This window comes from Hoplias malabaricus, chromosome 15 (assembly GCF_029633855.1).
Source record: "Hoplias malabaricus isolate fHopMal1 chromosome 15, fHopMal1.hap1, whole genome shotgun sequence".
NCBI classification, from domain to species: domain Eukaryota; kingdom Metazoa; phylum Chordata; class Actinopteri; order Characiformes; family Erythrinidae; genus Hoplias; species Hoplias malabaricus.
The window spans coordinates 23,428,939-23,454,110 of NC_089814.1; the positions used below are offsets into that span (position 1 = coordinate 23,428,939).

General features: G+C 53.9%; 50 non-coding genes across 50 annotated transcripts; 33 read left to right on the forward strand and 17 right to left on the reverse strand.

Moving 5' to 3' along the window:
• Nucleotides 1-71: 71 nt before the first annotated feature.
• Nucleotides 72-144, reverse strand: trnaa-agc (transfer RNA alanine (anticodon AGC)). The gene has a single exon. It is a non-coding gene; the product is annotated as a tRNA-Ala (tRNA).
• A 984-nt stretch (nt 145-1,128) lies between these two features.
• Nucleotides 1,129-1,202, forward strand: trnai-aau (transfer RNA isoleucine (anticodon AAU)). The gene has a single exon. It is a non-coding gene; the product is annotated as a tRNA-Ile (tRNA).
• Nucleotides 1,203-1,283: 81 nt separating this feature from the next.
• On the reverse strand, nt 1,284-1,356 carry trnaa-agc (transfer RNA alanine (anticodon AGC)). The gene has a single exon. It is a non-coding gene; the product is annotated as a tRNA-Ala (tRNA).
• Nucleotides 1,357-2,150: 794 nt separating this feature from the next.
• trnav-aac (transfer RNA valine (anticodon AAC)) lies at nt 2,151-2,223 on the forward strand. The gene has a single exon. It is a non-coding gene; the product is annotated as a tRNA-Val (tRNA).
• Nucleotides 2,224-2,340: 117 nt separating this feature from the next.
• Nucleotides 2,341-2,414, forward strand: trnai-aau (transfer RNA isoleucine (anticodon AAU)). Its single transcript has one exon. It is a non-coding gene; the product is annotated as a tRNA-Ile (tRNA).
• A 948-nt stretch (nt 2,415-3,362) lies between these two features.
• trnav-aac (transfer RNA valine (anticodon AAC)) lies at nt 3,363-3,435 on the forward strand. Its single transcript has one exon. It is a non-coding gene; the product is annotated as a tRNA-Val (tRNA).
• Nucleotides 3,436-3,552: 117 nt separating this feature from the next.
• Nucleotides 3,553-3,626, forward strand: trnai-aau (transfer RNA isoleucine (anticodon AAU)). Its single transcript has one exon. It is a non-coding gene; the product is annotated as a tRNA-Ile (tRNA).
• Nucleotides 3,627-4,574: 948 nt separating this feature from the next.
• On the forward strand, nt 4,575-4,647 carry trnav-aac (transfer RNA valine (anticodon AAC)). The gene has a single exon. It is a non-coding gene; the product is annotated as a tRNA-Val (tRNA).
• A 117-nt stretch (nt 4,648-4,764) lies between these two features.
• trnai-aau (transfer RNA isoleucine (anticodon AAU)) lies at nt 4,765-4,838 on the forward strand. Its single transcript has one exon. It is a non-coding gene; the product is annotated as a tRNA-Ile (tRNA).
• A 1,138-nt stretch (nt 4,839-5,976) lies between these two features.
• Nucleotides 5,977-6,050, forward strand: trnai-aau (transfer RNA isoleucine (anticodon AAU)). Its single transcript has one exon. It is a non-coding gene; the product is annotated as a tRNA-Ile (tRNA).
• An 81-nt stretch (nt 6,051-6,131) lies between these two features.
• trnaa-agc (transfer RNA alanine (anticodon AGC)) lies at nt 6,132-6,204 on the reverse strand. Its single transcript has one exon. It is a non-coding gene; the product is annotated as a tRNA-Ala (tRNA).
• Nucleotides 6,205-6,998: 794 nt separating this feature from the next.
• Nucleotides 6,999-7,071, forward strand: trnav-aac (transfer RNA valine (anticodon AAC)). Its single transcript has one exon. It is a non-coding gene; the product is annotated as a tRNA-Val (tRNA).
• Nucleotides 7,072-7,188: 117 nt separating this feature from the next.
• Nucleotides 7,189-7,262, forward strand: trnai-aau (transfer RNA isoleucine (anticodon AAU)). Its single transcript has one exon. It is a non-coding gene; the product is annotated as a tRNA-Ile (tRNA).
• An 81-nt stretch (nt 7,263-7,343) lies between these two features.
• trnaa-agc (transfer RNA alanine (anticodon AGC)) lies at nt 7,344-7,416 on the reverse strand. The gene has a single exon. It is a non-coding gene; the product is annotated as a tRNA-Ala (tRNA).
• A 794-nt stretch (nt 7,417-8,210) lies between these two features.
• On the forward strand, nt 8,211-8,283 carry trnav-aac (transfer RNA valine (anticodon AAC)). The gene has a single exon. It is a non-coding gene; the product is annotated as a tRNA-Val (tRNA).
• Nucleotides 8,284-8,400: 117 nt separating this feature from the next.
• Nucleotides 8,401-8,474, forward strand: trnai-aau (transfer RNA isoleucine (anticodon AAU)). Its single transcript has one exon. It is a non-coding gene; the product is annotated as a tRNA-Ile (tRNA).
• Nucleotides 8,475-8,555: 81 nt separating this feature from the next.
• On the reverse strand, nt 8,556-8,628 carry trnaa-agc (transfer RNA alanine (anticodon AGC)). Its single transcript has one exon. It is a non-coding gene; the product is annotated as a tRNA-Ala (tRNA).
• A 794-nt stretch (nt 8,629-9,422) lies between these two features.
• trnav-aac (transfer RNA valine (anticodon AAC)) lies at nt 9,423-9,495 on the forward strand. Its single transcript has one exon. It is a non-coding gene; the product is annotated as a tRNA-Val (tRNA).
• Nucleotides 9,496-9,612: 117 nt separating this feature from the next.
• On the forward strand, nt 9,613-9,686 carry trnai-aau (transfer RNA isoleucine (anticodon AAU)). Its single transcript has one exon. It is a non-coding gene; the product is annotated as a tRNA-Ile (tRNA).
• An 81-nt stretch (nt 9,687-9,767) lies between these two features.
• Nucleotides 9,768-9,840, reverse strand: trnaa-agc (transfer RNA alanine (anticodon AGC)). Its single transcript has one exon. It is a non-coding gene; the product is annotated as a tRNA-Ala (tRNA).
• A 794-nt stretch (nt 9,841-10,634) lies between these two features.
• Nucleotides 10,635-10,707, forward strand: trnav-aac (transfer RNA valine (anticodon AAC)). The gene has a single exon. It is a non-coding gene; the product is annotated as a tRNA-Val (tRNA).
• A 117-nt stretch (nt 10,708-10,824) lies between these two features.
• On the forward strand, nt 10,825-10,898 carry trnai-aau (transfer RNA isoleucine (anticodon AAU)). Its single transcript has one exon. It is a non-coding gene; the product is annotated as a tRNA-Ile (tRNA).
• Nucleotides 10,899-10,979: 81 nt separating this feature from the next.
• On the reverse strand, nt 10,980-11,052 carry trnaa-agc (transfer RNA alanine (anticodon AGC)). The gene has a single exon. It is a non-coding gene; the product is annotated as a tRNA-Ala (tRNA).
• A 794-nt stretch (nt 11,053-11,846) lies between these two features.
• trnav-aac (transfer RNA valine (anticodon AAC)) lies at nt 11,847-11,919 on the forward strand. Its single transcript has one exon. It is a non-coding gene; the product is annotated as a tRNA-Val (tRNA).
• A 117-nt stretch (nt 11,920-12,036) lies between these two features.
• trnai-aau (transfer RNA isoleucine (anticodon AAU)) lies at nt 12,037-12,110 on the forward strand. The gene has a single exon. It is a non-coding gene; the product is annotated as a tRNA-Ile (tRNA).
• An 81-nt stretch (nt 12,111-12,191) lies between these two features.
• trnaa-agc (transfer RNA alanine (anticodon AGC)) lies at nt 12,192-12,264 on the reverse strand. The gene has a single exon. It is a non-coding gene; the product is annotated as a tRNA-Ala (tRNA).
• A 984-nt stretch (nt 12,265-13,248) lies between these two features.
• On the forward strand, nt 13,249-13,322 carry trnai-aau (transfer RNA isoleucine (anticodon AAU)). Its single transcript has one exon. It is a non-coding gene; the product is annotated as a tRNA-Ile (tRNA).
• Nucleotides 13,323-13,403: 81 nt separating this feature from the next.
• On the reverse strand, nt 13,404-13,476 carry trnaa-agc (transfer RNA alanine (anticodon AGC)). The gene has a single exon. It is a non-coding gene; the product is annotated as a tRNA-Ala (tRNA).
• A 794-nt stretch (nt 13,477-14,270) lies between these two features.
• Nucleotides 14,271-14,343, forward strand: trnav-aac (transfer RNA valine (anticodon AAC)). The gene has a single exon. It is a non-coding gene; the product is annotated as a tRNA-Val (tRNA).
• Nucleotides 14,344-14,460: 117 nt separating this feature from the next.
• On the forward strand, nt 14,461-14,534 carry trnai-aau (transfer RNA isoleucine (anticodon AAU)). Its single transcript has one exon. It is a non-coding gene; the product is annotated as a tRNA-Ile (tRNA).
• Nucleotides 14,535-14,615: 81 nt separating this feature from the next.
• On the reverse strand, nt 14,616-14,688 carry trnaa-agc (transfer RNA alanine (anticodon AGC)). Its single transcript has one exon. It is a non-coding gene; the product is annotated as a tRNA-Ala (tRNA).
• Nucleotides 14,689-15,482: 794 nt separating this feature from the next.
• Nucleotides 15,483-15,555, forward strand: trnav-aac (transfer RNA valine (anticodon AAC)). The gene has a single exon. It is a non-coding gene; the product is annotated as a tRNA-Val (tRNA).
• A 117-nt stretch (nt 15,556-15,672) lies between these two features.
• trnai-aau (transfer RNA isoleucine (anticodon AAU)) lies at nt 15,673-15,746 on the forward strand. The gene has a single exon. It is a non-coding gene; the product is annotated as a tRNA-Ile (tRNA).
• An 81-nt stretch (nt 15,747-15,827) lies between these two features.
• trnaa-agc (transfer RNA alanine (anticodon AGC)) lies at nt 15,828-15,900 on the reverse strand. Its single transcript has one exon. It is a non-coding gene; the product is annotated as a tRNA-Ala (tRNA).
• Nucleotides 15,901-16,884: 984 nt separating this feature from the next.
• trnai-aau (transfer RNA isoleucine (anticodon AAU)) lies at nt 16,885-16,958 on the forward strand. The gene has a single exon. It is a non-coding gene; the product is annotated as a tRNA-Ile (tRNA).
• An 81-nt stretch (nt 16,959-17,039) lies between these two features.
• trnaa-agc (transfer RNA alanine (anticodon AGC)) lies at nt 17,040-17,112 on the reverse strand. The gene has a single exon. It is a non-coding gene; the product is annotated as a tRNA-Ala (tRNA).
• A 794-nt stretch (nt 17,113-17,906) lies between these two features.
• Nucleotides 17,907-17,979, forward strand: trnav-aac (transfer RNA valine (anticodon AAC)). Its single transcript has one exon. It is a non-coding gene; the product is annotated as a tRNA-Val (tRNA).
• Nucleotides 17,980-18,096: 117 nt separating this feature from the next.
• trnai-aau (transfer RNA isoleucine (anticodon AAU)) lies at nt 18,097-18,170 on the forward strand. Its single transcript has one exon. It is a non-coding gene; the product is annotated as a tRNA-Ile (tRNA).
• Nucleotides 18,171-18,251: 81 nt separating this feature from the next.
• On the reverse strand, nt 18,252-18,324 carry trnaa-agc (transfer RNA alanine (anticodon AGC)). Its single transcript has one exon. It is a non-coding gene; the product is annotated as a tRNA-Ala (tRNA).
• Nucleotides 18,325-19,308: 984 nt separating this feature from the next.
• Nucleotides 19,309-19,382, forward strand: trnai-aau (transfer RNA isoleucine (anticodon AAU)). Its single transcript has one exon. It is a non-coding gene; the product is annotated as a tRNA-Ile (tRNA).
• Nucleotides 19,383-20,330: 948 nt separating this feature from the next.
• trnav-aac (transfer RNA valine (anticodon AAC)) lies at nt 20,331-20,403 on the forward strand. Its single transcript has one exon. It is a non-coding gene; the product is annotated as a tRNA-Val (tRNA).
• Nucleotides 20,404-20,520: 117 nt separating this feature from the next.
• On the forward strand, nt 20,521-20,594 carry trnai-aau (transfer RNA isoleucine (anticodon AAU)). The gene has a single exon. It is a non-coding gene; the product is annotated as a tRNA-Ile (tRNA).
• An 81-nt stretch (nt 20,595-20,675) lies between these two features.
• Nucleotides 20,676-20,748, reverse strand: trnaa-agc (transfer RNA alanine (anticodon AGC)). Its single transcript has one exon. It is a non-coding gene; the product is annotated as a tRNA-Ala (tRNA).
• Nucleotides 20,749-21,732: 984 nt separating this feature from the next.
• On the forward strand, nt 21,733-21,806 carry trnai-aau (transfer RNA isoleucine (anticodon AAU)). The gene has a single exon. It is a non-coding gene; the product is annotated as a tRNA-Ile (tRNA).
• An 81-nt stretch (nt 21,807-21,887) lies between these two features.
• trnaa-agc (transfer RNA alanine (anticodon AGC)) lies at nt 21,888-21,960 on the reverse strand. The gene has a single exon. It is a non-coding gene; the product is annotated as a tRNA-Ala (tRNA).
• A 794-nt stretch (nt 21,961-22,754) lies between these two features.
• On the forward strand, nt 22,755-22,827 carry trnav-aac (transfer RNA valine (anticodon AAC)). Its single transcript has one exon. It is a non-coding gene; the product is annotated as a tRNA-Val (tRNA).
• Nucleotides 22,828-22,944: 117 nt separating this feature from the next.
• trnai-aau (transfer RNA isoleucine (anticodon AAU)) lies at nt 22,945-23,018 on the forward strand. The gene has a single exon. It is a non-coding gene; the product is annotated as a tRNA-Ile (tRNA).
• Nucleotides 23,019-23,099: 81 nt separating this feature from the next.
• trnaa-agc (transfer RNA alanine (anticodon AGC)) lies at nt 23,100-23,172 on the reverse strand. Its single transcript has one exon. It is a non-coding gene; the product is annotated as a tRNA-Ala (tRNA).
• A 984-nt stretch (nt 23,173-24,156) lies between these two features.
• trnai-aau (transfer RNA isoleucine (anticodon AAU)) lies at nt 24,157-24,230 on the forward strand. The gene has a single exon. It is a non-coding gene; the product is annotated as a tRNA-Ile (tRNA).
• Nucleotides 24,231-24,311: 81 nt separating this feature from the next.
• trnaa-agc (transfer RNA alanine (anticodon AGC)) lies at nt 24,312-24,384 on the reverse strand. Its single transcript has one exon. It is a non-coding gene; the product is annotated as a tRNA-Ala (tRNA).
• Between the last annotated feature and the right edge of the window lie 788 nt (nt 24,385-25,172).

The window sequence follows — 25,172 nt, forward strand, 5'->3', positions numbered from 1 at the left end:
TTCACGTTAACCCAGCAAGCGCCGTGCCCTCTGTCAGTCTCTTTGCGTGGACCTTGGATAAAAGCTCTTGCTGGAGAATGCGGGCATCGATCCCGCTACCTCTCGCATGCTAAGCGAGCGCTCTACCATTTGAGCTAATTCCCCTTTTCCTTTGCTGCGCTCGTATCATTTGATGCCAAAGACATACCCGTCTCCAAAGCCCAGGGACTTCTTGGCTCACATGGTACAGGGCTAACGACACAGAGCATGGTCGGCGTACGCGCCAGCTGGCACGCGCAAGCGCAAGGCCTTGGACGATGGATAGCTCATCCGGACGAGGCGCAGCTGAATGCTTTAAAGGTCCATGGCTCAATCAAGATGCCTTAAAGTGCGGTCATAGGCAACGTCTCTGTGCCCTTCAGGGCTGCTTAAGTTGAAGTGATCTTACTGAGTGCGCTGTTCCATGTTGGGACCAGGAGGGGCGATGTAGCTCACCACCCTCTGAACTTCAGTTGCTACCACAGACAAGCCCATGCACAGCTTAGACTCAAGCTAAAAGTCCAGCAGCGTATGACACAGGCCATCAAGCCATTTTCATTAGTTTCGTGGGGAGCAGATCTGCCTTTCACGTGGGAAGTCGGTCTCCTCTGCCCTAACGAGGGGGGAGCTTCTGGACAAAGTCCATGCGGTCGGATTGGAAAACTGCCCTGCGATTGTGACTGCTGTCGGAGTAATGTGTTCAGCGCCTCGCTGGAAAATCAAAGAAAGGGCCACTGCGCCACGGGCAAAGTGGCTGATTTCGGTACGGCCAAGTCTCCAAGACGCAGGGTCCTGGCTCACGGTAAAGTGCAGGTGTATTTCACCATGTAAAGAATTGATCAGTACGTCAGTCCAAAGTCAAGCTGTACTGGTCCCATGTGGCCTGTGGAATCTCAAGGTGGCCTCGAGGAGTGTAGCTGGTTTCTGTAGTGTAGTGGTTATCACGTTCGCCTAACACGCGAAAGGTCCCCGTTTCGAAACCGGGCAGAAACACGAGAGCTCCTCTTCTGTTTTTCACGGCCCGAGAGAAACATTTTTCTTGCATGTACATCGATCGTCGTCACTGGGAGCTCCTTTGTCGTTCCTGCTTGACGGGCGCTCGGTCCCCGAGGCCGGTTAGCTCAGTTGGTTAGAGCGTGGTGCTAATAACGCCAAGGTCGCGGGTTCGATCCCCGTACGGGCCAAAACAGCTTTTTCACGTTAACCCAGCAAGCTCCGTGGCCTCTGTCAGTCTCTTTGCGTGGACCTTGGATAAAAGCTCTTGCTGGAGAATGCGGGCATCGATCCCGCTACCTCTCGCATGCTAAGCGAGCGCTCTACCATTTGAGCTAATTCCCCTTTTCCTTTGCTGCGCTCGTATCATTTGATGCCAAAGACATACCCGTCTCCAAAGCCCAGGGACTTCTTGGCTCACATGGTACAGGGCTAACGACACAGAGCATGGTCGGCGTACGCGCCAGCTGGCACGCGCAAGCGCAAGGCCTTGGACGATGGATAGCTCATCCGGACGAGGCGCAGCTGAATGCTTTAAAGGTCCATGGCTCAATCAAGATGCCTTAAAGTGCGGTCATAGGCAACGTCTCTGTGCCCTTCAGGGCTGCTTAAGTTGAAGTGATCTTACTGAGTGCGCTGTTCCATGTTGGGACCAGGAGGGGCGATGTAGCTCACCACCCTCTGAACTTCAGTTGCTACCACAGACAAGCCCATGCACAGCTTAGACTCAAGCTAAAAGTCCAGCAGCGTATGACACAGGCCATCAAGCCATTTTCATTAGTTTCGTGGAGAGCAGATCTGCCTTTCACGTGGGAAGTCGGTCTCCTCTGCCCTAACGAGGGGGGAGCTTCTGGACAAAGTCCATGCGGTCGGATTGGAAAACTGCCCTGCGATTGTGACTGCTGTCGGAGTAATGTGTTCAGCGCCTCGCTGGAAAATCAAAGAAAGGGCCACTGCGCCACGGGCAAAGTGGCTGATTTCGGTTTGGCCAAGTCTCCAAGACGCAGGGTCCTGGCTCACGGTAAAGTGCAGGTGTATTTCACCATGTAAAGAATTGATCAGTACGTCAGTCCAAAGTCAAGCTGTACTGGTCCCATGTGGCCTGTGGAATCTCAAGGTGGCCTCGAGGAGTGTAGCTGGTTTCTGTAGTGTAGTGGTTATCACGTTCGCCTAACACGCGAAAGGTCCCCGGTTCGAAACCGGGCAGAAACACGAGAGCTAATCTTCTGTTTTTCACGGCCCGAGAGAAACATTTTTCTTGCATGTACATCGATCGTCGTCACTGGGAGCTCCTTTGCCGTTCCTGCTTGACGGGCGCTCGGTCCCCGAGGCCGGTTAGCTCAGTTGGTTAGAGCGTGGTGCTAATAACGCCAAGGTCGCGGGTTCGATCCCCGTACGGGCCAAAACAGCTTTTTCACGTTAACCCAGCAAGCGCCGTGGCCTCTGTCAGTCTCTTTGCGTGGACCTTGGATAAAAGCTCTTGCTGGAGAATGCGGGCATCGATCCCACTACCTCTCGCATGCTAAGCGAGCGCTCTACCATTTGAGCTAATTCCCCTTTTCCTTTGCCGCGCTCGTATCATTTGATGCCAAAGACATACCCGTCTCCAAAGCCCAGGGACTTCTTGGCTCACATGGTACAGGGCTAACGACACAGAGCATGGTCGGCGTACGCGCCAGCTGGCACGCGCAAGCGCAAGGCCTTGGACGATGGATAGCTCATCCGGACGAGGCGCAGCTGAATGCTTTAAAGGTCCATGGCTCAATCAAGATGCCTTAAAGTGCGGTCATAGGCAACGTCTCTGTGCCCTTCAGGGCTGCTTAAGTTGAAGTGATCTTACTGAGTGCGCTGTTCCATGTTGGGACGAGGAGGGGCGATGTAGCTCACCACCCTCTGAACTTCAGTTGCTACCACAGACAAGCCCATGCACAGCTTAGACTCAAGCTAAAAGTCCAGCAGCGTATGACACAGGCCATCAAGCCATTTTCATTAGTTTCGTGGAGAGCAGATCTGCCTTTCACGTGGGAAGTCGGTCTCCTCTGCCCTAACGAGGGGGGAGCTTCTGGACAAAGTCCATGCGGTCGGATTGGAAAACTGCCCTGCGATTGTGACTGCTGTCGGAGTAATGTGTTCAGCGCCTCGCTGGAAAATCAAAGAAAGGGCCACTGCGCCACGGGCAAAGTGGCTGATTTCGGTACGGCCAAGTCTCCAAGACGCAGGGTCCTGGCTCACGGTAAAGTGCAGGTGTATTTCACCATGTAAAGAATTGATCAGTACGTCAGTCCAAAGTCAAGCTGTACTGGTCCCATGTGGCCTGTGGAATCTCAAGGTGGCCTCGAGGAGTGTAGCTGGTTTCTGTAGTGTAGTGGTTATCACGTTCGCCTAACACGCGAAAGGTCCCCGGTTCGAAACCGGGCAGAAACACGAGAGCTCCTCTTCTGTTTTTCACGGCCCGAGAGAAACATTTTTCTTGCATGTACATCGATCGTCGTCACTGGGAGCTCCTTTGTCGTTCCTGCTTGACGGGCGCTCGGTCCCCGAGGCCGGTTAGCTCAGTTGGTTAGAGCGTGGTGCTAATAACGCCAAGGTCGCGGGTTCGATCCCCGTACGGGCCAAAACAGCTTTTTCACGTTAACCCAGCAAGCGCCGTGGCCTCTGTCAGTCTCTTTGCGTGGACCTTGGATAAAAGCTCTTGCTGGAGAATGCGGGCATCGATCCCGCTACCTCTCGCATGCTAAGCGAGCTCTCTACCATTTGAGCTAATTCCCCTTTTCCTTTGCTGCGCTCGTATCATTTGATGCCAAAGACATACCCGTCTCCAAAGCCCAGGGACTTCTTGGCTCACATGGTACAGGGCTAACGACACAGAGCATGGTCGGCGTACGCGCCAGCTGGCACGCGCAAGCGCAAGGCCTTGGACGATGGATAGCTCATCCGGACGAGGCGCAGCTGAATGCTTTAAAGGTCCATGGCTCAATCAAGATGCCTTAAAGTGCGGTCATAGGCAACGTCTCTGTGCCCTTCAGGGCTGCTTAAGTTGAAGTGATCTTACTGAGTGCGCTGTTCCATGTTGGGACCAGGAGGGGCGATGTAGCTCACCACCCTCTGAACTTCAGTTGCTACCACAGACAAGCCCATGCACAGCTTAGACTCAAGCTAAAAGTCCAGCAGCGTATGACACAGGCCATCAAGCCATTTTCATTAGTTTCGTGGAGAGCAGATCTGCCTTTCACGTGGGAAGTCGGTCTCCTCTGCCCTAACGAGGGGGGAGCTTCTGGACAAAGTCCATGCGGTCGGATTGGAAAACTGCCCTGCGATTGTGACTGCTGTCGGAGTAATGTGTTCAGCGCCTCGCTGGAAAATCAAAGAAAGGGCCACTGCGCCACGGGCAAAGTGGCTGATTTCGGTACGGCCAAGTCTCCAAGACGCAGGGTCCTGGCTCACGGTAAAGTGCAGGTGTATTTCACCATGTAAAGAATTGATCAGTACGTCAGTCCAAAGTCAAGCTGTACTGGTCCCATGTGGCCTGTGGAATCTCAAGGTGGCCTCGAGGAGTGTAGCTGGTTTCTGTAGTGTAGTGGTTATCACGTTCGCCTAACACGCGAAAGGTCCCCGGTTCGAAACCGGGCAGAAACACGAGAGCTCCTCTTCTGTTTTTCACGGCCCGAGAGAAACATTTTTCTTGCATGTACATCGATCGTCGTCACTGGGAGCTCCTTTGTCGTTCCTGCTTGACGGGCGCTCGGTCCCCGAGGCCGGTTAGCTCAGTTGGTTAGAGCGTGGTGCTAATAACGCCAAGGTCGCGGGTTCGATCCCCGTACGGGCCAAAACAGCTTTTTCACGTTAACCCAGCAAGCGCCGTGGCCTCTGTCAGTCTCTTTGCGTGGACCTTGGATAAAAGCTCTTGCTGGAGAATGCAGGCATCGATCCCGCTACCTCTCGCATGCTAAGCGAGCGCTCTACCATTTGAGCTAATTCCCCTTTTCCTTTGCTGCGCTCGTATCATTTGATGCCAAAGACATACCCGTCTCCAAAGCCCAGGGACTTCTTGGCTCACATGGTACAGGGCTAACGACACAGAGCATGGTCGGCGTACGCGCCAGCTGGCACGCGCAAGCGCAAGGCCTTGGACGATGGATAGCTCATCCGGACGAGGCGCAGCTGAATGCTTTAAAGGTCCATGGCTCAATCAAGATGCCTTAAAGTGCGGTCATAGGCAACGTCTCTGTGCCCTTCAGGGCTGCTTAAGTTGAAGTGATCTTACTGAGTGCGCTGTTCCATGTTGGGACCAGGAGGGGCGATGTAGCTCACCACCCTCTGAACTTCAGTTGCTACCACAGACAAGCCCATGCACAGCTTAGACTCAAGCTAAAAGTCCAGCAGCGTATGACACAGGCCATCAAGCCATTTTCATTAGTTTCGTGGGGAGCAGATCTGCCTTTCACGTGGGAAGTCGGTCTCCTCTGCCCTAACGAGGGGGGAGCTTCTGGACAAAGTCCATGCGGTCGGATTGGAAAACTGCCCTGCGATTGTGACTGCTGTCGGAGTAATGTGTTCAGCGCCTCGCTGGAAAATCAAAGAAAGGGCCACTGCGCCACGGGCAAAGTGGCTGATTTCGGTACGGCCAAGTCTCCAAGACGCAGGGTCCTGGCTCACGGTAAAGTGCAGGTGTATTTCACCATGTAAAGAATTGATCAGTACGTCAGTCCAAAGTCAAGCTGTACTGGTCCCATGTGGCCTGTGGAATCTCAAGGTGGCCTCGAGGAGTGTAGCTGGTTTCTGTAGTGTAGTGGTTATCACGTTCGCCTAACACGCGAAAGGTCCCCGTTTCGAAACCGGGCAGAAACACGAGAGCTCCTCTTCTGTTTTTCACGGCCCGAGAGAAACATTTTTCTTGCATGTACATCGATCGTCGTCACTGGGAGCTCCTTTGTCGTTCCTGCTTGACGGGCGCTCGGTCCCCGAGGCCGGTTAGCTCAGTTGGTTAGAGCGTGGTGCTAATAACGCCAAGGTCGCGGGTTCGATCCCCGTACGGGCCAAAACAGCTTTTTCACGTTAACCCAGCAAGCGCCGTGTCCTCTGTCAGTCTCTTTGCGTGGACCTTGGATAAAAGCTCTTGCTGGAGAATGCGGGCATCGATCCCGCTACCTCTCGCATGCTAAGCGAGCGCTCTACCATTTGAGCTAATTCCCCTTTTCCTTTGCTGCGCTCGTATCATTTGATGCCAAAGACATACCCGTCTCCAAAGCCCAGGGACTTCTTGGCTCACATGGTACAGGGCTAACGACACAGAGCATGGTCGGCGTACGCGCCAGCTGGCACGCGCAAGCGCAAGGCCTTGGACGATGGATAGCTCATCCGGACGAGGCGCAGCTGAATGCTTTAAAGGTCCATGGCTCAATCAAGATGCCTTAAAGTGCGATCATAGGCAACGTCTCTGTGCCCTTCAGGGCTGCTTAAGTTGAAGTGATCTTACTGAGTGCGCTGTTCCATGTTGGGACCAGGAGGGGCGATGTAGCTCACCACCCTCTGAACTTCAGTTGCTACCACAGACAAGCCCATGCACAGCTTAGACTCAAGCTAAAAGTCCAGCAGCGTATGACACAGGCCATCAAGCCATTTTCATTAGTTTCGTGGAGAGCAGATCTGCCTTTCACGTGGGAAGTCGGTCTCCTCTGCCCTAACGAGGGGGGAGCTTCTGGACAAAGTCCATGCGGTCGGATTGGAAAACTGCCCTGCGATTGTGACTGCTGTCGGAGTAATGTGTTCAGCGCCTCGCTGGAAAATCAAAGAAAGGGCCACTGCGCCACGGGCAAAGTGGCTGATTTCGGTACGGCCAAGTCTCCAAGACGCAGGGTCCTGGCTCACGGTAAAGTGCAGGTGTATTTCACCATGTAAAGAATTGATCAGTACGTCAGTCCAAAGTCAAGCTGTACTGGTCCCATGTGGCCTGTGGAATCTCAAGGTGGCCTCGAGGAGTGTAGCTGGTTTCTGTAGTGTAGTGGTTATCACGTTCGCCTAACACGCGAAAGGTCCCCGGTTCGAAACCGGGCAGAAACACGAGAGCTCCTCTTCTGTTTTTCACGGCCCGAGAGAAACATTTTTCTTGCATGTACATCGATCGTCGTCACTGGGAGCTCCTTTGTCGTTCCTGCTTGACGGGCGCTCAGTCCCCGAGGCCGGTTAGCTCAGTTGGTTAGAGCGTGGTGCTAATAACGCCAAGGTCGCGGGTTCGATCCCCGTACGGGCCAAAACAGCTTTTTCACGTTAACCCAGCAAGCGCCGTGGCCTCTGTCAGTCTCTTTGCGTGGACCTTGGATAAAAGCTCTTGCTGGAGAATGCGGGCATCGATCCCGCTACCTCTCGCATGCTAAGCGAGCGCTCTACCATTTGAGCTAATTCCCCTTTTCCTTTGCTGGGCTCGTATCATTTGATGCCAAAGACATACCCGTCTCCAAAGCCCAGGGACTTCTTGGCTCACATGGTACAGGGCTAATGACACAGAGCATGGTCGGCGTACGCGCCAGCTGGCACGCGCAAGCGCAAGGCCTTGGACGATGGATAGCTCATCCGGACGAGGCGCAGCTGAATGCTTTAAAGGTCCATGGCTCAATCAAGATGCCTTAAAGTGCGGTCATAGGCAACGTCTCTGTGCCCTTCAGGGCTGCTTAAGTTGAAGTGATCTTACTGAGTGCGCTGTTCCATGTTGGGACCAGGAGGGGCGATGTAGCTCACCACCCTCTGAACTTCAGTTGCTACCACAGACAAGCCCATGCACAGCTTAGACTCAAGCTAAAAGTCCAGCAGCGTATGACACAGGCCATCAAGCCATTTTCATTAGTTTCGTGGAGAGCAGATCTGCCTTTCACGTGGGAAGTCGGTCTCCTCTGCCCTAACGAGGGGGGAGCTTCTGGACAAAGTCCATGCGGTCGGATTGGAAAACTGCCCTGCGATTGTGACTGCTGTCGGAGTAATGTGTTCAGCGCCTCGCTGGAAAATCAAAGAAAGGGCCACTGCGCCACGGGCAAAGTGGCTGATTTCGGTACGGCCAAGTCTCCAAGACGCAGGGTCCTGGCTCACGGTAAAGTGCAGGTGTATTTCACCATGTAAAGAATTGATCAGTACGTCAGTCCAAAGTCAAGCTGTACTGGTCCCATGTGGCCTGTGGAATCTCAAGGTGGCCTCGAGGAGTGTAGCTGGTTTCTGTAGTGTAGTGGTTATCACGTTCGCCTAACACGCGAAAGGTCCCCGGTTCGAAACCGGGCAGAAACACGAGAGCTCCTCTTCTGTTTTTCACGGCCCGAGAGAAACATTTTTCTTGCATGTACATCGATCGTCGTCACTGGGAGCTCCTTTGTCGTTCCTGCTTGACGGGCGCTCGGTCCCCGGGGCCGGTTAGCTCAGTTGGTTAGAGCGTGGTGCTAATAACGCCAAGGTCGCGGGTTCGATCCCCGTACGGGCCAAAACAGCTTTTTCACGTTAACCCAGCAAGCGCCGTGGCCTCTGTCAGTCTCTTTGCGTGGACCTTGGATAAAAGCTCTTGCTGGAGAATGCGGGCATCGATCCCGCTACCTCTCGCATGCTAAGCGAGCGCTCTACCATTTGAGCTAATTCCCCTTTTCCTTTGCTGCGCTCGTATCATTTGATGCCAAAGACATACCCGTCTCCAAAGCCCAGGGACTTCTTGGCTCACATGGTACAGGGCTAACGACACAGAGCATGGTCGGCGTACGCGCCAGCTGGCACGCGCAAGCGCAAGGCCTTGGACGATGGATAGCTCATCCGGACGAGGCGCAGCTGAATGCTTTAAAGGTCCATGGCTCAATCAAGATGCCTTAAAGTGCGGTCATAGGCAACGTCTCTGTGCCCTTCAGGGCTGCTTAAGTTGAAGTGATCTTACTGAGTGCGCTGTTCCATGTTGGGACCAGGAGGGGCGATGTAGCTCACCACCCTCTGAACTTCAGTTGCTACCACAGACAAGCCCATGCACAGCTTAGACTCAAGCTAAAAGTCCAGCAGCGTATGACACAGGCCATCAAGCCATTTTCATTAGTTTCGTGGAGAGCAGATCTGCCTTTCACGTGGGAAGTCGGTCTCCTCTGCCCTAACGAGGGGGGAGCTTCTGGACAAAGTCCATGCGGTCGGATTGGAAAACTGCCCTGCGATTGTGACTGCTGTCGGAGTAATGTGTTCAGCGCCTCGCTGGAAAATCAAAGAAAGGGCCACTGCGCCACGGGCAAAGTGGCTGATTTCGGTACGGCCAAGTCTCCAAGACGCAGGGTCCTGGCTCACGGTAAAGTGCAGGTGTATTTCACCATGTAAAGAATTGATCAGTACGTCAGTCCAAAGTCAAGCTGTACTGGTCCCATGTGGCCTGTGGAATCTCAAGGTGGCCTCGAGGAGTGTAGCTGGTTTCTGTAGTGTAGTGGTTATCACGTTCGCCTAACACGCGAAAGGTCCCCGGTTCGAAACCGGGCAGAAACACGAGAGCTCCTCTTCTGTTTTTCACGGCCCGAGAGAAACATTTTTCTTGCATGTACATCGATCGTCGTCACTGGGAGCTCCTTTGTCGTTCCTGCTTGACGGGCGCTCGGTCCCTGAGGCCGGTTAGCTCAGTTGGTTAGAGCGTGGTGCTAATAACGCCAAGGTCGCGGGTTCGATCCCCGTACGGGCCAAAACAGCTTTTTCACGTTAACCCAGCAAGCGCCGTGGCCTCTGTCAGTCTCTTTGCGTGGACCTTGGATAAAAGCTCTTGCTGGAGAATGCGGGCATCGATCCCGCTACCTCTCGCATGCTAAGCGAGCGCTCTACCATTTGAGCTAATTCCCCTTTTCCTTTGCTGCGCTCGTATCATTTGATGCCAAAGACATACCCGTCTCCAAAGCCCAGGGACTTCTTGGCTCACATGGTACAGGGCTAACGACACAGAGCATGGTCGGCGTACGCGCCAGCTGGCACGCGCAAGCGCAAGGCCTTGGACGATGGATAGCTCATCCGGACGAGGCGCAGCTGAATGCTTTAAAGGTCCATGGCTCAATCAAGATGCCTTAAAGTGCGGTCATAGGCAACGTCTCTGTGCCCTTCAGGGCTGCTTAAGTTGAAGTGATCTTACTGAGTGCGCTGTTCCATGTTGGGACCAGGAGGGGCGATGTAGCTCACCACCCTCTGAACTTCAGTTGCTACCACAGACAAGCCCATGCACAGCTTAGACTCAAGCTAAAAGTCCAGCAGCGTATGACACAGGCCATCAAGCCATTTTCATTAGTTTCGTGGAGAGCAGATCTGCCTTTCACGTGGGAAGTCGGTCTCCTCTGCCCTAACGAGGGGGGAGCTTCTGGACAAAGTCCATGCGGTCGGATTGGAAAACTGCCCTGCGATTGTGACTGCTGTCGGAGTAATGTGTTCAGCGCCTCGCTGGAAAATCAAAGAAAGGGCCACTGCGCCACGGGCAAAGTGGCTGATTTCGGTACGGCCAAGTCTCCAAGACGCAGGGTCCTGGCTCACGGTAAAGTGCAGGTGTATTTCACCATGTAAAGAATTGATCAGTACGTCAGTCCAAAGTCAAGCTGTACTGGTCCCATGTGGCCTGTGGAATCTCAAGGTGGCCTCGAGGAGTGTAGCTGGTTTCTGTAGTGTAGTGGTTATCACGTTCGCCTAACACGCGAAAGGTCCCCGGTTCGAAACCGGGCAGAAACACGAGAGCTCCTCTTCTGTTTTTCACGGCCCGAGAGAAACATTTTTCTTGCATGTACATCGATCGTCGTCACTGGGAGCTCCTTTGTCGTTCCTGCTTGACGGGCGCTCGGTCCCTGAGGCCGGTTAGCTCAGTTGGTTAGAGCGTGGTGCTAATAACGCCAAGGTCGCGGGTTCGATCCCCGTACGGGCCAAAACAGCTTTTTCACGTTAACCCAGCAAGCGCCGTGGCCTCTGTCAGTCTCTTTGCGTGGACCTTGGATAAAAGCTCTTGCTGGAGAATGCGGGCATCGATCCCGCTACCTCTCGCATGCTAAGCGAGCGCTCTACCATTTGAGCTAATTCCCCTTTTCCTTTGCTGCGCTCGTATCATTTGATGCCAAAGACATACCCGTCTCCAAAGCCCAGGGACTTCTTGGCTCACATGGTACAGGGCTAACGACACAGAGCATGGTCGGCGTACGCGCCAGCTGGCACGCGCAAGCGCAAGGCCTTGGACGATGGATAGCTCATCCGGACGAGGCGCAGCTGAATGCTTTAAAGGTCCATGGCTCAATCAAGATGCCTTAAAGTGCGGTCATAGGCAACGTCTCTGTGCCCTTCAGGGCTGCTTAAGTTGAAGTGATCTTACTGAGTGCGCTGTTCCATGTTGGGACCAGGAGGGGCGATGTAGCTCACCACCCTCTGAACTTCAGTTGCTACCACAGACAAGCCCATGCACAGCTTAGACTCAAGCTAAAAGTCCAGCAGCGTATGACACAGGCCATCAAGCCATTTTCATTAGTTTCGTGGAGAGCAGATCTGCCTTTCACGTGGGAAGTCGGTCTCCTCTGCCCTAACGAGGGGGGAGCTTCTGGACAAAGTCCATGCGGTCGGATTGGAAAACTGCCCTGCGATTGTGACTGCTGTCGGAGTAATGTGTTCAGCGCCTCGCTGGAAAATCAAAGAAAGGGCCACTGCGCCACGGGCAAAGTGGCTGATTTCGGTACGGCCAAGTCTCCAAGACGCAGGGTCCTGGCTCACGGTAAAGTGCAGGTGTATTTCACCATGTAAAGAATTGATCAGTACGTCAGTCCAAAGTCAAGCTGTACTGGTCCCATGTGGCCTGTGGAATCTCAAGGTGGCCTCGAGGAGTGTAGCTGGTTTCTGTAGTGTAGTGGTTATCACGTTCGCCTAACACGCGAAAGGTCCCCGGTTCGAAACCGGGCAGAAACACGAGAGCTCCTCTTCTGTTTTTCACGGCCCGAGAGAAACATTTTTCTTGCATGTACATCGATCGTCGTCACTGGGAGCTCCTTTGTCGTTCCTGCTTGACGGGCGCTCGGTCCCTGAGGCCGGTTAGCTCAGTTGGTTAGAGCGTGGTGCTAATAACGCCAAGGTCGCGGGTTCGATCCCCGTACGGGCCAAAACAGCTTTTTCACGTTAACCCAGCAAGCGCCGTGGCCTCTGTCAGTCTCTTTGCGTGGACCTTGGATAAAAGCTCTTGCTGGAGAATGCGGGCATCGATCCCGCTACCTCTCGCATGCTAAGCGAGCGCTCTACCATTTGAGCTAATTCCCCTTTTCCTTTGCTGCGCTCGTATCATTTGATGCCAAAGACATACCCGTCTCCAAAGCCCAGGGACTTCTTGGCTCACATGGTACAGGGCTAACGACACAGAGCATGGTCGGCGTACGCGCCAGCTGGCACGCGCAAGCGCAAGGCCTTGGACGATGGATAGCTCATCCGGACGAGGCGCAGCTGAATGCTTTAAAGGTCCATGGCTCAATCAAGATGCCTTAAAGTGCGGTCATAGGCAACGTCTCTGTGCCCTTCAGGGCTGCTTAAGTTGAAGTGATCTTACTGAGTGCGCTGTTCCATGTTGGGACCAGGAGGGGCGATGTAGCTCACCACCCTCTGAACTTCAGTTGCTACCACAGACAAGCCCATGCACAGCTTAGACTCAAGCTAAAAGTCCAGCAGCGTATGACACAGGCCATCAAGCCATTTTCATTAGTTTCGTGGAGAGCAGATCTGCCTTTCACGTGGGAAGTCGGTCTCCTCTGCCCTAACGAGGGGGGAGCTTCTGGACAAAGTCCATGCGGTCGGATTGGAAAACTGCCCTGCGATTGTGACTGCTGTCGGAGTAATGTGTTCAGCGCCTCGCTGGAAAATCAAAGAAAGGGCCACTGCGCCACGGGCAAAGTGGCTGATTTCGGTACGGCCAAGTCTCCAAGACGCAGGGTCCTGGCTCACGGTAAAGTGCAGGTGTATTTCACCATGTAAAGAATTGATCAGTACGTCAGTCCAAAGTCAAGCTGTACTGGTCCCATGTGGCCTGTGGAATCTCAAGGTGGCCTCGAGGAGTGTAGCTGGTTTCTGTAGTGTAGTGGTTATCACGTTCGCCTAACACGCGAAAGGTCCCCGTTTCGAAACCGGGCAGAAACACGAGAGCTCCTCTTCTGTTTTTCACGGCCCGAGAGAAACATTTTTCTTGCATGTACATCGATCGTCGTCACTGGGAGCTCCTTTGTCGTTCCTGCTTGACGGGCGCTCGGTCCCCGAGGCCGGTTAGCTCAGTTGGTTAGAGCGTGGTGCTAATAACGCCAAGGTCGCGGGTTCGATCCCCGTACGGGCCAAAACAGCTTTTTCACGTTAACCCAGCAAGCGCCGTGGCCTCTGTCAGTCTCTTTGCGTGGACCTTGGATAAAAGCTCTTGCTGGAGAATGCGGGCATCGATCCCGCTACCTCTCGCATGCTAAGCGAGCGCTCTACCATTTGAGCTAATTCCCCTTTTCCTTTGCTGCGCTCGTATCATTTGATGCCAAAGACATACCCGTCTCCAAAGCCCAGGGACTTCTTGGCTCACATGGTACAGGGCTAACGACACAGAGCATGGTCGGCGTACGCGCCAGCTGGCACGCGCAAGCGCAAGGCCTTGGACGATGGATAGCTCATCCGGACGAGGCGCAGCTGAATGCTTTAAAGGTCCATGGCTCAATCAAGATGCCTTAAAGTGCGGTCATAGGCAACGTCTCTGTGCCCTTCAGGGCTGCTTAAGTTGAAGTGATCTTACTGAGTGCGCTGTTCCATGTTGGGACCAGGAGGGGCGATGTAGCTCACCACCCTCTGAACTTCAGTTGCTACCACAGACAAGCCCATGCACAGCTTAGACTCAAGCTAAAAGTCCAGCAGCGTATGACACAGGCCATCAAGCCATTTTCATTAGTTTCGTGGAGAGCAGATCTGCCTTTCACGTGGGAAGTCGGTCTCCTCTGCCCTAACGAGGGGGGAGCTTCTGGACAAAGTCCATGCGGTCGGATTGGAAAACTGCCCTGCGATTGTGACTGCTGTCGGAGTAATGTGTTCAGCGCCTCGCTGGAAAATCAAAGAAAGGGCCACTGCGCCACGGGCAAAGTGGCTGATTTCGGTACGGCCAAGTCTCCAAGACGCAGGGTCCTGGCTCACGGTAAAGTGCAGGTGTATTTCACCATGTAAAGAATTGATCAGTACGTCAGTCCAAAGTCAAGCTGTACTGGTCCCATGTGGCCTGTGGAATCTCAAGGTGGCCTCGAGGAGTGTAGCTGGTTTCTGTAGTGTAGTGGTTATCACGTTCGCCTAACACGCGAAAGGTCCCCGGTTCGAAACCGGGCAGAAACACGAGAGCTCCTCTTCTGTTTTTCACGGCCCGAGAGAAACATTTTTCTTGCATGTACATCGATCGTCGTCACTGGGAGCTCCTTTGTCGTTCCTGCTTGACGGGCGCTCGGTCCCCGAGGCCGGTTAGCTCAGTTGGTTAGAGCGTGGTGCTAATAACGCCAAGGTCGCGGGTTCGATCCCCGTACGGGCCAAAACAGCTTTTTCACGTTAACCCAGCAAGCGCCGTGGCCTCTGTCAGTCTCTTTGCGTGGACCTTGGATAAAAGCTCTTGCTGGAGAATGCGGGCATCGATCCCGCTACCTCTCGCATGCTAAGCGAGCGCTCTACCATTTGAGCTAATTCCCCTTTTCCTTTGCTGCGCTCGTATCATTTGATGCCAAAGACATACCCGTCTCCAAAGCCCAGGGACTTCTTGGCTCACATGGTACAGGGCTAACGACACAGAGCATGGTCGGCGTACGCGCCAGCTGGCACGCGCAAGCGCAAGGCCTTGGACGATGGATAGCTCATCCGGACGAGGCGCAGCTGAATGCTTTAAAGGTCCATGGCTCAATCAAGATGCCTTAAAGTGCGGTCATAGGCAACGTCTCTGTGCCCTTCAGGGCTGCTTAAGTTGAAGTGATCTTACTGAGTGCGCTGTTCCATGTTGGGACCAGGAGGGGCGATGTAGCTCACCACCCTCTGAACTTCAGTTGCTACCACAGACAAGCCCATGCACAGCTTAGACTCAAGCTAAAAGTCCAGCAGCGTATGACACAGGCCATCAAGCCATTTTCATTAGTTTCGTGGAGAGCAGATCTGCCTTTCACGTGGGAAGTCGGTCTCCTCTGCCCTAACGAGGGGGGAGCTTCTGGACAAAGTCCATGCGGTCGGATTGGAAAACTGCCCTGCGATTGTGACTGCTGTCGGAGTAATGTGTTCAGCGCCTCGCTGGAAAATCAAAGAAAGGGCCACTGCGCCACGGGCAAAGTGGCTGATTTCGGTACGGCCAAGTCTCCAAGACGCAGGGTCCTGGCTCACGGTAAAGTGCAGGTGTATTTCACCATGTAAAGAATTGATCAGTACGTCAGTCCAAAGTCAAGCTGTACTGGTCCCATGTGGCCTGTGGAATCTCAAGGTGGCCTCGAGGAGTGTAGCTGGTTTCTGTAGTGTAGTGGTTATCACGTTCGCCTAACACGCGAAAGGTCCCCGGTTCGAAACCGGGCAGAAACACGAGAGCTCCTCTTCTGTTTTTCACGGCCCGAGAGAAACATTTTTCTTGCATGTACATCGATCGTCGTCACTGGGAGCTCCTTTGTCGTTTCTGCTTGACGGGCGCTCGGTCCCCGAGGCCGGTTAGCTCAGTTGGTTAGAGCGTGGTGCTAATAACGCCAAGGTCGCGGGTTCGATCCCCGTACGGGCCAAAACAGCTTTTTCACGTTAACCCAGCAAGCGCCGTGGCCTCTGTCAGTCTCTTTGCGTGGACCTTGGATAAAAGCTCTTGCTGGAGAATGCGGGCATCGATCCCGCTACCTCTCGCATGCTAAGCGAGCGCTCTACCATTTGAGCTAATTCCCCTTTTCCTTTGCTGCGCTCGTATCATTTGATGCCAAAGACATACCCGTCTCCAAAGCCCAGGGACTTCTTGGCTCACATGGTACAGGGCTAACGACACAGAGCATGGTCGGCGTACGCGCCAGCTGGCACGCGCAAGCGCAAGGCCTTGGACGATGGATAGCTCATCCGGACGAGGCGCAGCTGAATGCTTTAAAGGTCCATGGCTCAATCAAGATGCCTTAAAGTGCGGTCATAGGCAACGTCTCTGTGCCCTTCAGGGCTGCTTAAGTTGAAGTGATCTTACTGAGTGCGCTGTTCCATGTTGGGACCAGGAGGGGCGATGTAGCTCACCACCCTCTGAACTTCAGTTGCTACCACAGACAAGCCCATGCACAGCTTAGACTCAAGCTAAAAGTCCAGCAGCGTATGACACAGGCCATCAAGCCATTTTCATTAGTTTCGTGGGGAGCAGATCTGCCTTTCACGTGGGAAGTCGGTCTCCTCTGCCCTAACGAGGGGGGAGCTTCTGGACAAAGTCCATGCGGTCGGATTGGAAAACTGCCCTGCGATTGTGACTGCTGTCGGAGTAATGTGTTCAGCGCCTCGCTGGAAAATCAAAGAAAGGGCCACTGCGCCACAGGCAAAGTGGCTGATTTCGGTACGGCCAAGTCTCCAAGACGCAGGGTCCTGGCTCACGGTAAAGTGCAGGTGTATTTCACCATGTAAAGAATTGATCAGTACGTCAGTCCAAAGTCAAGCTGTACTGGTCCCATGTGGCCTGTGGAATCTCAAGGTGGCCTCGAGGAGTGTAGCTGGTTTCTGTAGTGTAGTGGTTATCACGTTCGCCTAACACGCGAAAGGTCCCCGTTTCGAAACCGGGCAGAAACACGAGAGCTCCTCTTCTGTTTTTCACGGCCCGAGAGAAACATTTTTCTTGCATGTACATCGATCGTCGTCACTGGGAGCTCCTTTGTCGTTCCTGCTTGACGGGCGCTCGGTCCCCGAGGCCGGTTAGCTCAGTTGGTTAGAGCGTGGTGCTAATAACGCCAAGGTCGCGGGTTCGATCCCCGTACGGGCCAAAACAGCTTTTTCACGTTAACCCAGCAAGCGCCGTGGCCTCTGTCAGTCTCTTTGCGTGGACCTTGGATAAAAGCTCTTGCTGGAGAATGCGGGCATCGATCCCGCTACCTCTCGCATGCTAAGCGAGCGCTCTACCATTTGAGCTAATTCCCCTTTTCCTTTGCTGCGCTCGTATCATTTGATGCCAAAGACATACCCGTCTCCAAAGCCCAGGGACTTCTTGGCTCACATGGTACAGGGCTAACGACACAGAGCATGGTCGGCGTACGCGCCAGCTGGCACGCGCAAGCGCAAGGCCTTGGACGATGGATAGCTCATCCGGACGAGGCGCAGCTGAATGCTTTAAAGGTCCATGGCTCAATCAAGATGCCTTAAAGTGCGGTCATAGGCAACGTCTCTGTGCCCTTCAGGGCTGCTTAAGTTGAAGTGATCTTACTGAGTGCGCTGTTCCATGTTGGGACCAGGAGGGGCGATGTAGCTCACCACCCTCTGAACTTCAGTTGCTACCACAGACAAGCCCATGCACAGCTTAGACTCAAGCTAAAAGTCCAGCAGCGTATGACACAGGCCATCAAGCCATTTTCATTAGTTTCGTGGAGAGCAGATCTGCCTTTCACGTGGGAAGTCGGTCTCCTCTGCCCTAACGAGGGGGGAGCTTCTGGACAAAGTCCATGCGGTCGGATTGGAAAACTGCCCTGCGATTGTGACTGCTGTCGGAGTAATGTGTTCAGCGCCTCGCTGGAAAATCAAAGAAAGGGCCACTGCGCCACGGGCAAAGTGGCTGATTTCGGTACGGCCAAGTCTCCAAGACGCAGGGTCCTGGCTCACGGTAAAGTGCAGGTGTATTTCACCATGTAAAGAATTGATCAGTACGTCAGTCCAAAGTCAAGCTGTACTGGTCCCATGTGGCCTGTGGAATCTCAAGGTGGCCTCGAGGAGTGTAGCTGGTTTCTGTAGTGTAGTGGTTATCACGTTCGCCTAACACGCGAAAGGTCCCCGGTTCGAAACCGGGCAGAAACACGAGAGCTCCTCTTCTGTTTTTCACGGCCCGAGAGAAACATTTTTCTTGCATGTACATCGATCGTCGTCACTGGGAGCTCCTTTGTCGTTCCTGCTTGACGGGCGCTCGGTCCCCGAGGCCGGTTAGCTCAGTTGGTTAGAGCGTGGTGCTAATAACGCCAAGGTCGCGGGTTCGATCCCCGTACGGGCCAAAACAGCTTTTTCACGTTAACCCAGCAAGCGCCGTGGCCTCTGTCAGTCTCTTTGCGTGGACCTTGGATAAAAGCTCTTGCTGGAGAATGCGGGCATCGATCCCGCTACCTCTCGCATGCTAAGCGAGCGCTCTACCATTTGAGCTAATTCCCCTTTTCCTTTGCTGCGCTCGTATCATTTGATGCCAAAGACATACCCGTCTCCAAAGCCCAGGGACTTCTTGGCTCACATGGTACAGGGCTAACGACACAGAGCATGGTCGGCGTACGCGCCAGCTGGCACGCGCAAGCGCAAGGCCTTGGACGATGGATAGCTCATCCGGACGAGGCGCAGCTGAATGCTTTAAAGGTCCATGGCTCAATCAAGATGCCTTAAAGTGCGGTCATAGGCAACGTCTCTGTGCCCTTCAGGGCTGCTTAAGTTGAAGTGATCTTACTGAGTGCGCTGTTCCATGTTGGGACCAGGAGGGGCGATGTAGCTCACCACCCTCTGAACTTCAGTTGCTACCACAGACAAGCCCATGCACAGCTTAGACTCAAGCTAAAAGTCCAGCAGCGTATGACACAGGCCATCAAGCCATTTTCATTAGTTTCGTGGAGAGCAGATCTGCCTTTCACGTGGGAAGTCGGTCTCCTCTGCCCTAACGAGGGGGGAGCTTCTGGACAAAGTCCATGCGGTCGGATTGGAAAACTGCCCTGCGATTGTGACTGCTGTCGGAGTAATGTGTTCAGCGCCTCGCTGGAAAATCAAAGAAAGGGCCACTGCGCCACGGGCAAAGTGGCTGATTTCGGTACGGCCAAGTCTCCAAGACGCAGGGTCCTGGCTCACGGTAAAGTGCAGGTGTATTTCACCATGTAAAGAATTGATCAGTACGTCAGTCCAAAGTCAAGCTGTACTGGTCCCATGTGGCCTGTGGAATCTCAAGGTGGCCTCGAGGAGTGTAGCTGGTTTCTGTAGTGTAGTGGTTATCACGTTCGCCTAACACGCGAAAGGTCCCCGTTTCGAAACCGGGCAGAAACACGAGAGCTCCTCTTCTGTTTTTCACGGCCCGAGAGAAACATTTTTCTTGCATGTACATCGATCGTCGTCACTGGGAGCTCCTTTGTCGTTCCTGCTTGACGGGCGCTCGGTCCCCGAGGCCGGTTAGCTCAGTTGGTTAGAGCGTGGTGCTAATAACGCCAAGGTCGCGGGTTCGATCCCCGTACGGGCCAAAACAGCTTTTTCACGTTAACCCAGCAAGCGCCGTGGCCTCTGTCAGTCTCTTTGCGTGGACCTTGGATAAAAGCTCTTGCTGGAGAATGCAGGCATCGATCCCGCTACCTCTCGCATGCTAAGCGAGCGCTCTACCATTTGAGCTAATTCCCCTTTTCCTTTGCTGCGCTCGTATCATTTGATGCCAAAGACATACCCGTCTCCAAAGCCCAGGGACTTCTTGGCTCACATGGTACAGGGCTAACGACACAGAGCATGGTCGGCGTACGCGCCAGCTGGCACGCGCAAGCGCAAGGCCTTGGACGATGGATAGCTCATCCGGACGAGGCGCAGCTGAATGCTTTAAAGGTCCATGGCTCAATCAAGATGCCTTAAAGTGCGGTCATAGGCAACGTCTCTGTGCCCTTCAGGGCTGCTTAAGTTGAAGTGATCTTACTGAGTGCGCTGTTCCATGTTGGGACCAGGAGGGGCGATGTAGCTCACCACCCTCTGAACTTCAGTTGCTACCACAGACAAGCCCATGCACAGCTTAGACTCAAGCTAAAAGTCCAGCAGCGTATGACACAGGCCATCAAGCCATTTTCATTAGTTTCGTGGAGAGCAGATCTGCCTTTCACGTGGGAAGTCGGTCTCCTCTGCCCTAACGAGGGGGGAGCTTCTGGACAAAGTCCATGCGGTCGGATTGGAAAACTGCCCTGCGATTGTGACTGCTGTCGGAGTAATGTGTTCAGCGCCTCGCTGGAAAATCAAAGAAAGGGCCACTGCGCCACGGGCAAAGTGGCTGATTTCGGTACGGCCAAGTCTCCAAGACGCAGGGTCCTGGCTCACGGTAAAGTGCAGGTGTATTTCACCATGTAAAGAATTGATCAGTACGTCAGTCCAAAGTCAAGCTGTACTGGTCCCATGTGGCCTGTGGAATCTCAAGGTGGCCTCGAGGAGTGTAGCTGGTTTCTGTAGTGTAGTGGTTATCACGTTCGCCTAACACGCGAAAGGTCCCCGGTTCGAAACCGGGCAGAAACACGAGAGCTCCTCTTCTGTTTTTCACGGCCCGAGAGAAACATTTTTCTTGCATGTACATCGATCGTCGTCACTGGGAGCTCCTTTGTCGTTCCTGCTTGACGGGCGCTCGGTCCCTGAGGCCGGTTAGCTCAGTTGGTTAGAGCGTGGTGCTAATAACGCCAAGGTCGCGGGTTCGATCCCCGTACGGGCCAAAACAGCTTTTTCACGTTAACCCAGCAAGCGCCGTGGCCTCTGTCAGTCTCTTTGCGTGGACCTTGGATAAAAGCTCTTGCTGGAGAATGCGGGCATCGATCCCGCTACCTCTCGCATGCTAAGCGAGCGCTCTACCATTTGAGCTAATTCCCCTTTTCCTTTGCTGCGCTCGTATCATTTGATGCCAAAGACATACCCGTCTCCAAAGCCCAGGGACTTCTTGGCTCACATGGTACAGGGCTAACGACACAGAGCATGGTCGGCGTACGCGCCAGCTGGCACGCGCAAGCGCAAGGCCTTGGACGATGGATAGCTCATCCGGACGAGGCGCAGCTGAATGCTTTAAAGGTCCATGGCTCAATCAAGATGCCTTAAAGTGCGGTCATAGGCAACGTCTCTGTGCCCTTCAGGGCTGCTTAAGTTGAAGTGATCTTACTGAGTGCGCTGTTCCATGTTGGGACCAGGAGGGGCGATGTAGCTCACCACCCTCTGAACTTCAGTTGCTACCACAGACAAGCCCATGCACAGCTTAGACTCAAGCTAAAAGTCCAGCAGCGTATGACACAGGCCATCAAGCCATTTTCATTAGTTTCGTGGAGAGCAGATCTGCCTTTCACGTGGGAAGTCGGTCTCCTCTGCCCTAACGAGGGGGGAGCTTCTGGACAAAGTCCATGCGGTCGGATTGGAAAACTGCCCTGCGATTGTGACTGCTGTCGGAGTAATGTGTTCAGCGCCTCGCTGGAAAATCAAAGAAAGGGCCACTGCGCCACGGGCAAAGTGGCTGATTTCGGTACGGCCAAGTCTCCAAGACGCAGGGTCCTGGCTCACGGTAAAGTGCAGGTGTATTTCACCATGTAAAGAATTGATCAGTACGTCAGTCCAAAGTCAAGCTGTACTGGTCCCATGTGGCCTGTGGAATCTCAAGGTGGCCTCGAGGAGTGTAGCTGGTTTCTGTAGTGTAGTGGTTATCACGTTCACCTAACACGCGAAAGGTCCCCGGTTCGAAACCGGGCAGAAACACGAGAGCTCCTCTTCTGTTTTTCACGGCCCGAGAGAAACATTTTTCTTGCATGTACATCGATCGTCGTCACTGGGAGCTCCTTTGTCGTTCCTGCTTGACGGGCGCTCGGTCCCCGAGGCCGGTTAGCTCAGTTGGTTAGAGCGTGGTGCTAATAACGCCAAGGTCGCGGGTTCGATCCCCGTACGGGCCAAAACAGCTTTTTCACGTTAACCCAGCAAGCGCCGTGGCCTCTGTCAGTCTCTTTGCGTGGACCTTGGATAAAAGCTCTTGCTGGAGAATGCGGGCATCGATCCCGCTACCTCTCGCATGCTAAGCGAGCGCTCTACCATTTGAGCTAATTCCCCTTTTCCTTTGCTGCGCTCGTATCATTTGATGCCAAAGACATACCCGTCTCCAAAGCCCAGGGACTTCTTGGCTCACATGGTACAGGGCTAACGACACAGAGCATGGTCGGCGTACGCGCCAGCTGGCACGCGCAAGCGCAAGGCCTTGGACGATGGATAGCTCATCCGGACGAGGCGCAGCTGAATGCTTTAAAGGTCCATGGCTCAATCAAGATGCCTTAAAGTGCGGTCATAGGCAACGTCTCTGTGCCCTTCAGGGCTGCTTAAGTTGAAGTGATCTTACTGAGTGCGCTGTTCCATGTTGGGACCAGGAGGGGCGATGTAGCTCACCACCCTCTGAACTTCAGTTGCTACCACAGACAAGCCCATGCACAGCTTAGACTCAAGCTAAAAGTCCAGCAGCGTATGACACAGGCCATCAAGCCATTTTCATTAGTTTCGTGGAGAGCAGATCTGCCTTTCACGTGGGAAGTCGGTCTCCTCTGCCCTAACGAGGGGGGAGCTTCTGGACAAAGTCCATGCGGTCGGATTGGAAAACTGCCCTGCGATTGTGACTGCTGTCGGAGTAATGTGTTCAGCGCCTCGCTGGAAAATCAAAGAAAGGGCCACTGCGCCACGGGCAAAGTGGCTGATTTCGGTACGGCCAAGTCTCCAAGACGCAGGGTCCTGGCTCACGGTAAAGTGCAGGTGTATTTCACCATGTAAAGAATTGATCAGTACGTCAGTCCAAAGTCAAGCTGTACTGGTCCCATGTGGCCTGTGGAATCTCAAGGTGGCCTCGAGGAGTGTAGCTGGTTTCTGTAGTGTAGTGGTTATCACGTTCGCCTAACACGCGAAAGGTCCCCGGTTCGAAACCGGGCAGAAACACGAGAGCTCCTCTTCTGTTTTTCACGGCCCGAGAGAAACATTTTTCTTGCATGTACATCGATCGTCGTCACTGGGAGCTCCTTTGTCGTTTCTGCTTGACGGGCGCTCGGTCCCCGAGGCCGGTTAGCTCAGTTGGTTAGAGCGTGGTGCTAATAACGCCAAGGTCGCGGGTTCGATCCCCGTACGGGCCAAAACAGCTTTTTCACGTTAACCCAGCAAGCGCCGTGGCCTCTGTCAGTCTCTTTGCGTGGACCTTGGATAAAAGCTCTTGCTGGAGAATGCGGGCATCGATCCCGCTACCTCTCGCATGCTAAGCGAGCGCTCTACCATTTGAGCTAATTCCCCTTTTCCTTTGCTGCGCTCGTATCATTTGATGCCAAAGACATACCCGTCTCCAAAGCCCAGGGACTTCTTGGCTCACATGGTACAGGGCTAACGACACAGAGCATGGTCGGCATACGCGCCAGCTGGCACGCGCAAGCGCAAGGCCTTGGACGATGGATAGCTCATCCGGACGAGGCGCAGCTGAATGCTTTAAAGGTCCATGGCTCAATCAAGATGCCTTAAAGTGCGGTCATAGGCAACGTCTCTGTGCCCTTCAGGGCTGCTTAAGTTGAAGTGATCTTACTGAGTGCGCTGTTCCATGTTGGGACCAGGAGGGGCGATGTAGCTCACCACCCTCTGAACTTCAGTTGCTACCACAGACAAGCCCATGCACAGCTTAGACTCAAGCTAAAAGTCCAGCAGCGTATGACACAGGCCATCAAGCCATTTTCATTAGTTTCGTGGGGAGCAGATCTGCCTTTCACGTGGGAAGTCGGTCTCCTCTGCCCTAACGAGGGGGGAGCTTCTGGACAAAGTCCATGCGGTCGGATTGGAAAACTGCCCTGCGATTGTGACTGCTGTCGGAGTAATGTGTTCAGCGCCTCGCTGGAAAATCAAAGAAAGGGCCACTGCGCCACGGGCAAAGTGGCTGATTTCGGTACGGCCAAGTCTCCAAGACGCAGGGTCCTGGCTCACGGTAAAGTGCAGGTGTATTTCACCATGTAAAGAATTGATCAGTACGTCAGTCCAAAGTCAAGCTGTACTGGTCCCATGTGGCCTGTGGAATCTCAAGGTGGCCTCGAGGAGTGTAGCTGGTTTCTGTAGTGTAGTGGTTATCACGTTCGCCTAACACGCGAAAGGTCCCCGTTTCGAAACCGGGCAGAAACACGAGAGCTCCTCTTCTGTTTTTCACGGCCCGAGAGAAACATTTTTCTTGCATGTACATCGATCGTCGTCACTGGGAGCTCCTTTGTCGTTCCTGCTTGACGGGCGCTCGGTCCCCGAGGCCGGTTAGCTCAGTTGGTTAGAGCGTGGTGCTAATAACGCCAAGGTCGCGGGTTCGATCCCCGTACGGGCCAAAACAGCTTTTTCACGTTAACCCAGCAAGCGCCGTGGCCTCTGTCAGTCTCTTTGCGTGGACCTTGGATAAAAGCTCTTGCTGGAGAATGCGGGCATCGATCCCGCTACCTCTCGCATGCTAAGCGAGCGCTCTACCATTTGAGCTAATTCCCCTTTTCCTTTGCTGCGCTCGTATCATTTGATGCCAAAGACATACCCGTCTCCAAAGCCCAGGGACTTCTTGGCTCACATGGTACAGGGCTAACGACACAGAGCATGGTCGGCGTACGCGCCAGCTGGCACGCGCAAGCGCAAGGCCTTGGACGATGGATAGCTCATCCGGACGAGGCGCAGCTGAATGCTTTAAAGGTCCATGGCTCAATCAAGATGCCTTAAAGTGCGGTCATAGGCAACGTCTCTGTGCCCTTCAGGGCTGCTTAAGTTGAAGTGATCTTACTGAGTGCGCTGTTCCATGTTGGGACCAGGAGGGGCGATGTAGCTCACCACCCTCTGAACTTCAGTTGCTACCACAGACAAGCCCATGCACAGCTTAGACTCAAGCTAAAAGTCCAGCAGCGTATGACACAGGCCATCAAGCCATTTTCATTAGTTTCGTGGAGAGCAGATCTGCCTTTCACGTGGGAAGTCGGTCTCCTCTGCCCTAACGAGGGGGGAGCTTCTGGACAAAGTCCATGCGGTCGGATTGGAAAACTGCCCTGCGATTGTGACTGCTGTCGGAGTAATGTGTTCAGCGCCTCGCTGGAAAATCAAAGAAAGGGCCACTGCGCCACGGGCAAAGTGGCTGATTTCGGTACGGCCAAGTCTCCAAGACGCAGGGTCCTGGCTCACGGTAAAGTGCAGGTGTATTTCACCATGTAAAGAATTGATCAGTACGTCAGTCCAAAGTCAAGCTGTACTGGTCCCATGTGGCCTGTGGAATCTCAAGGTGGCCTCGAGGAGTG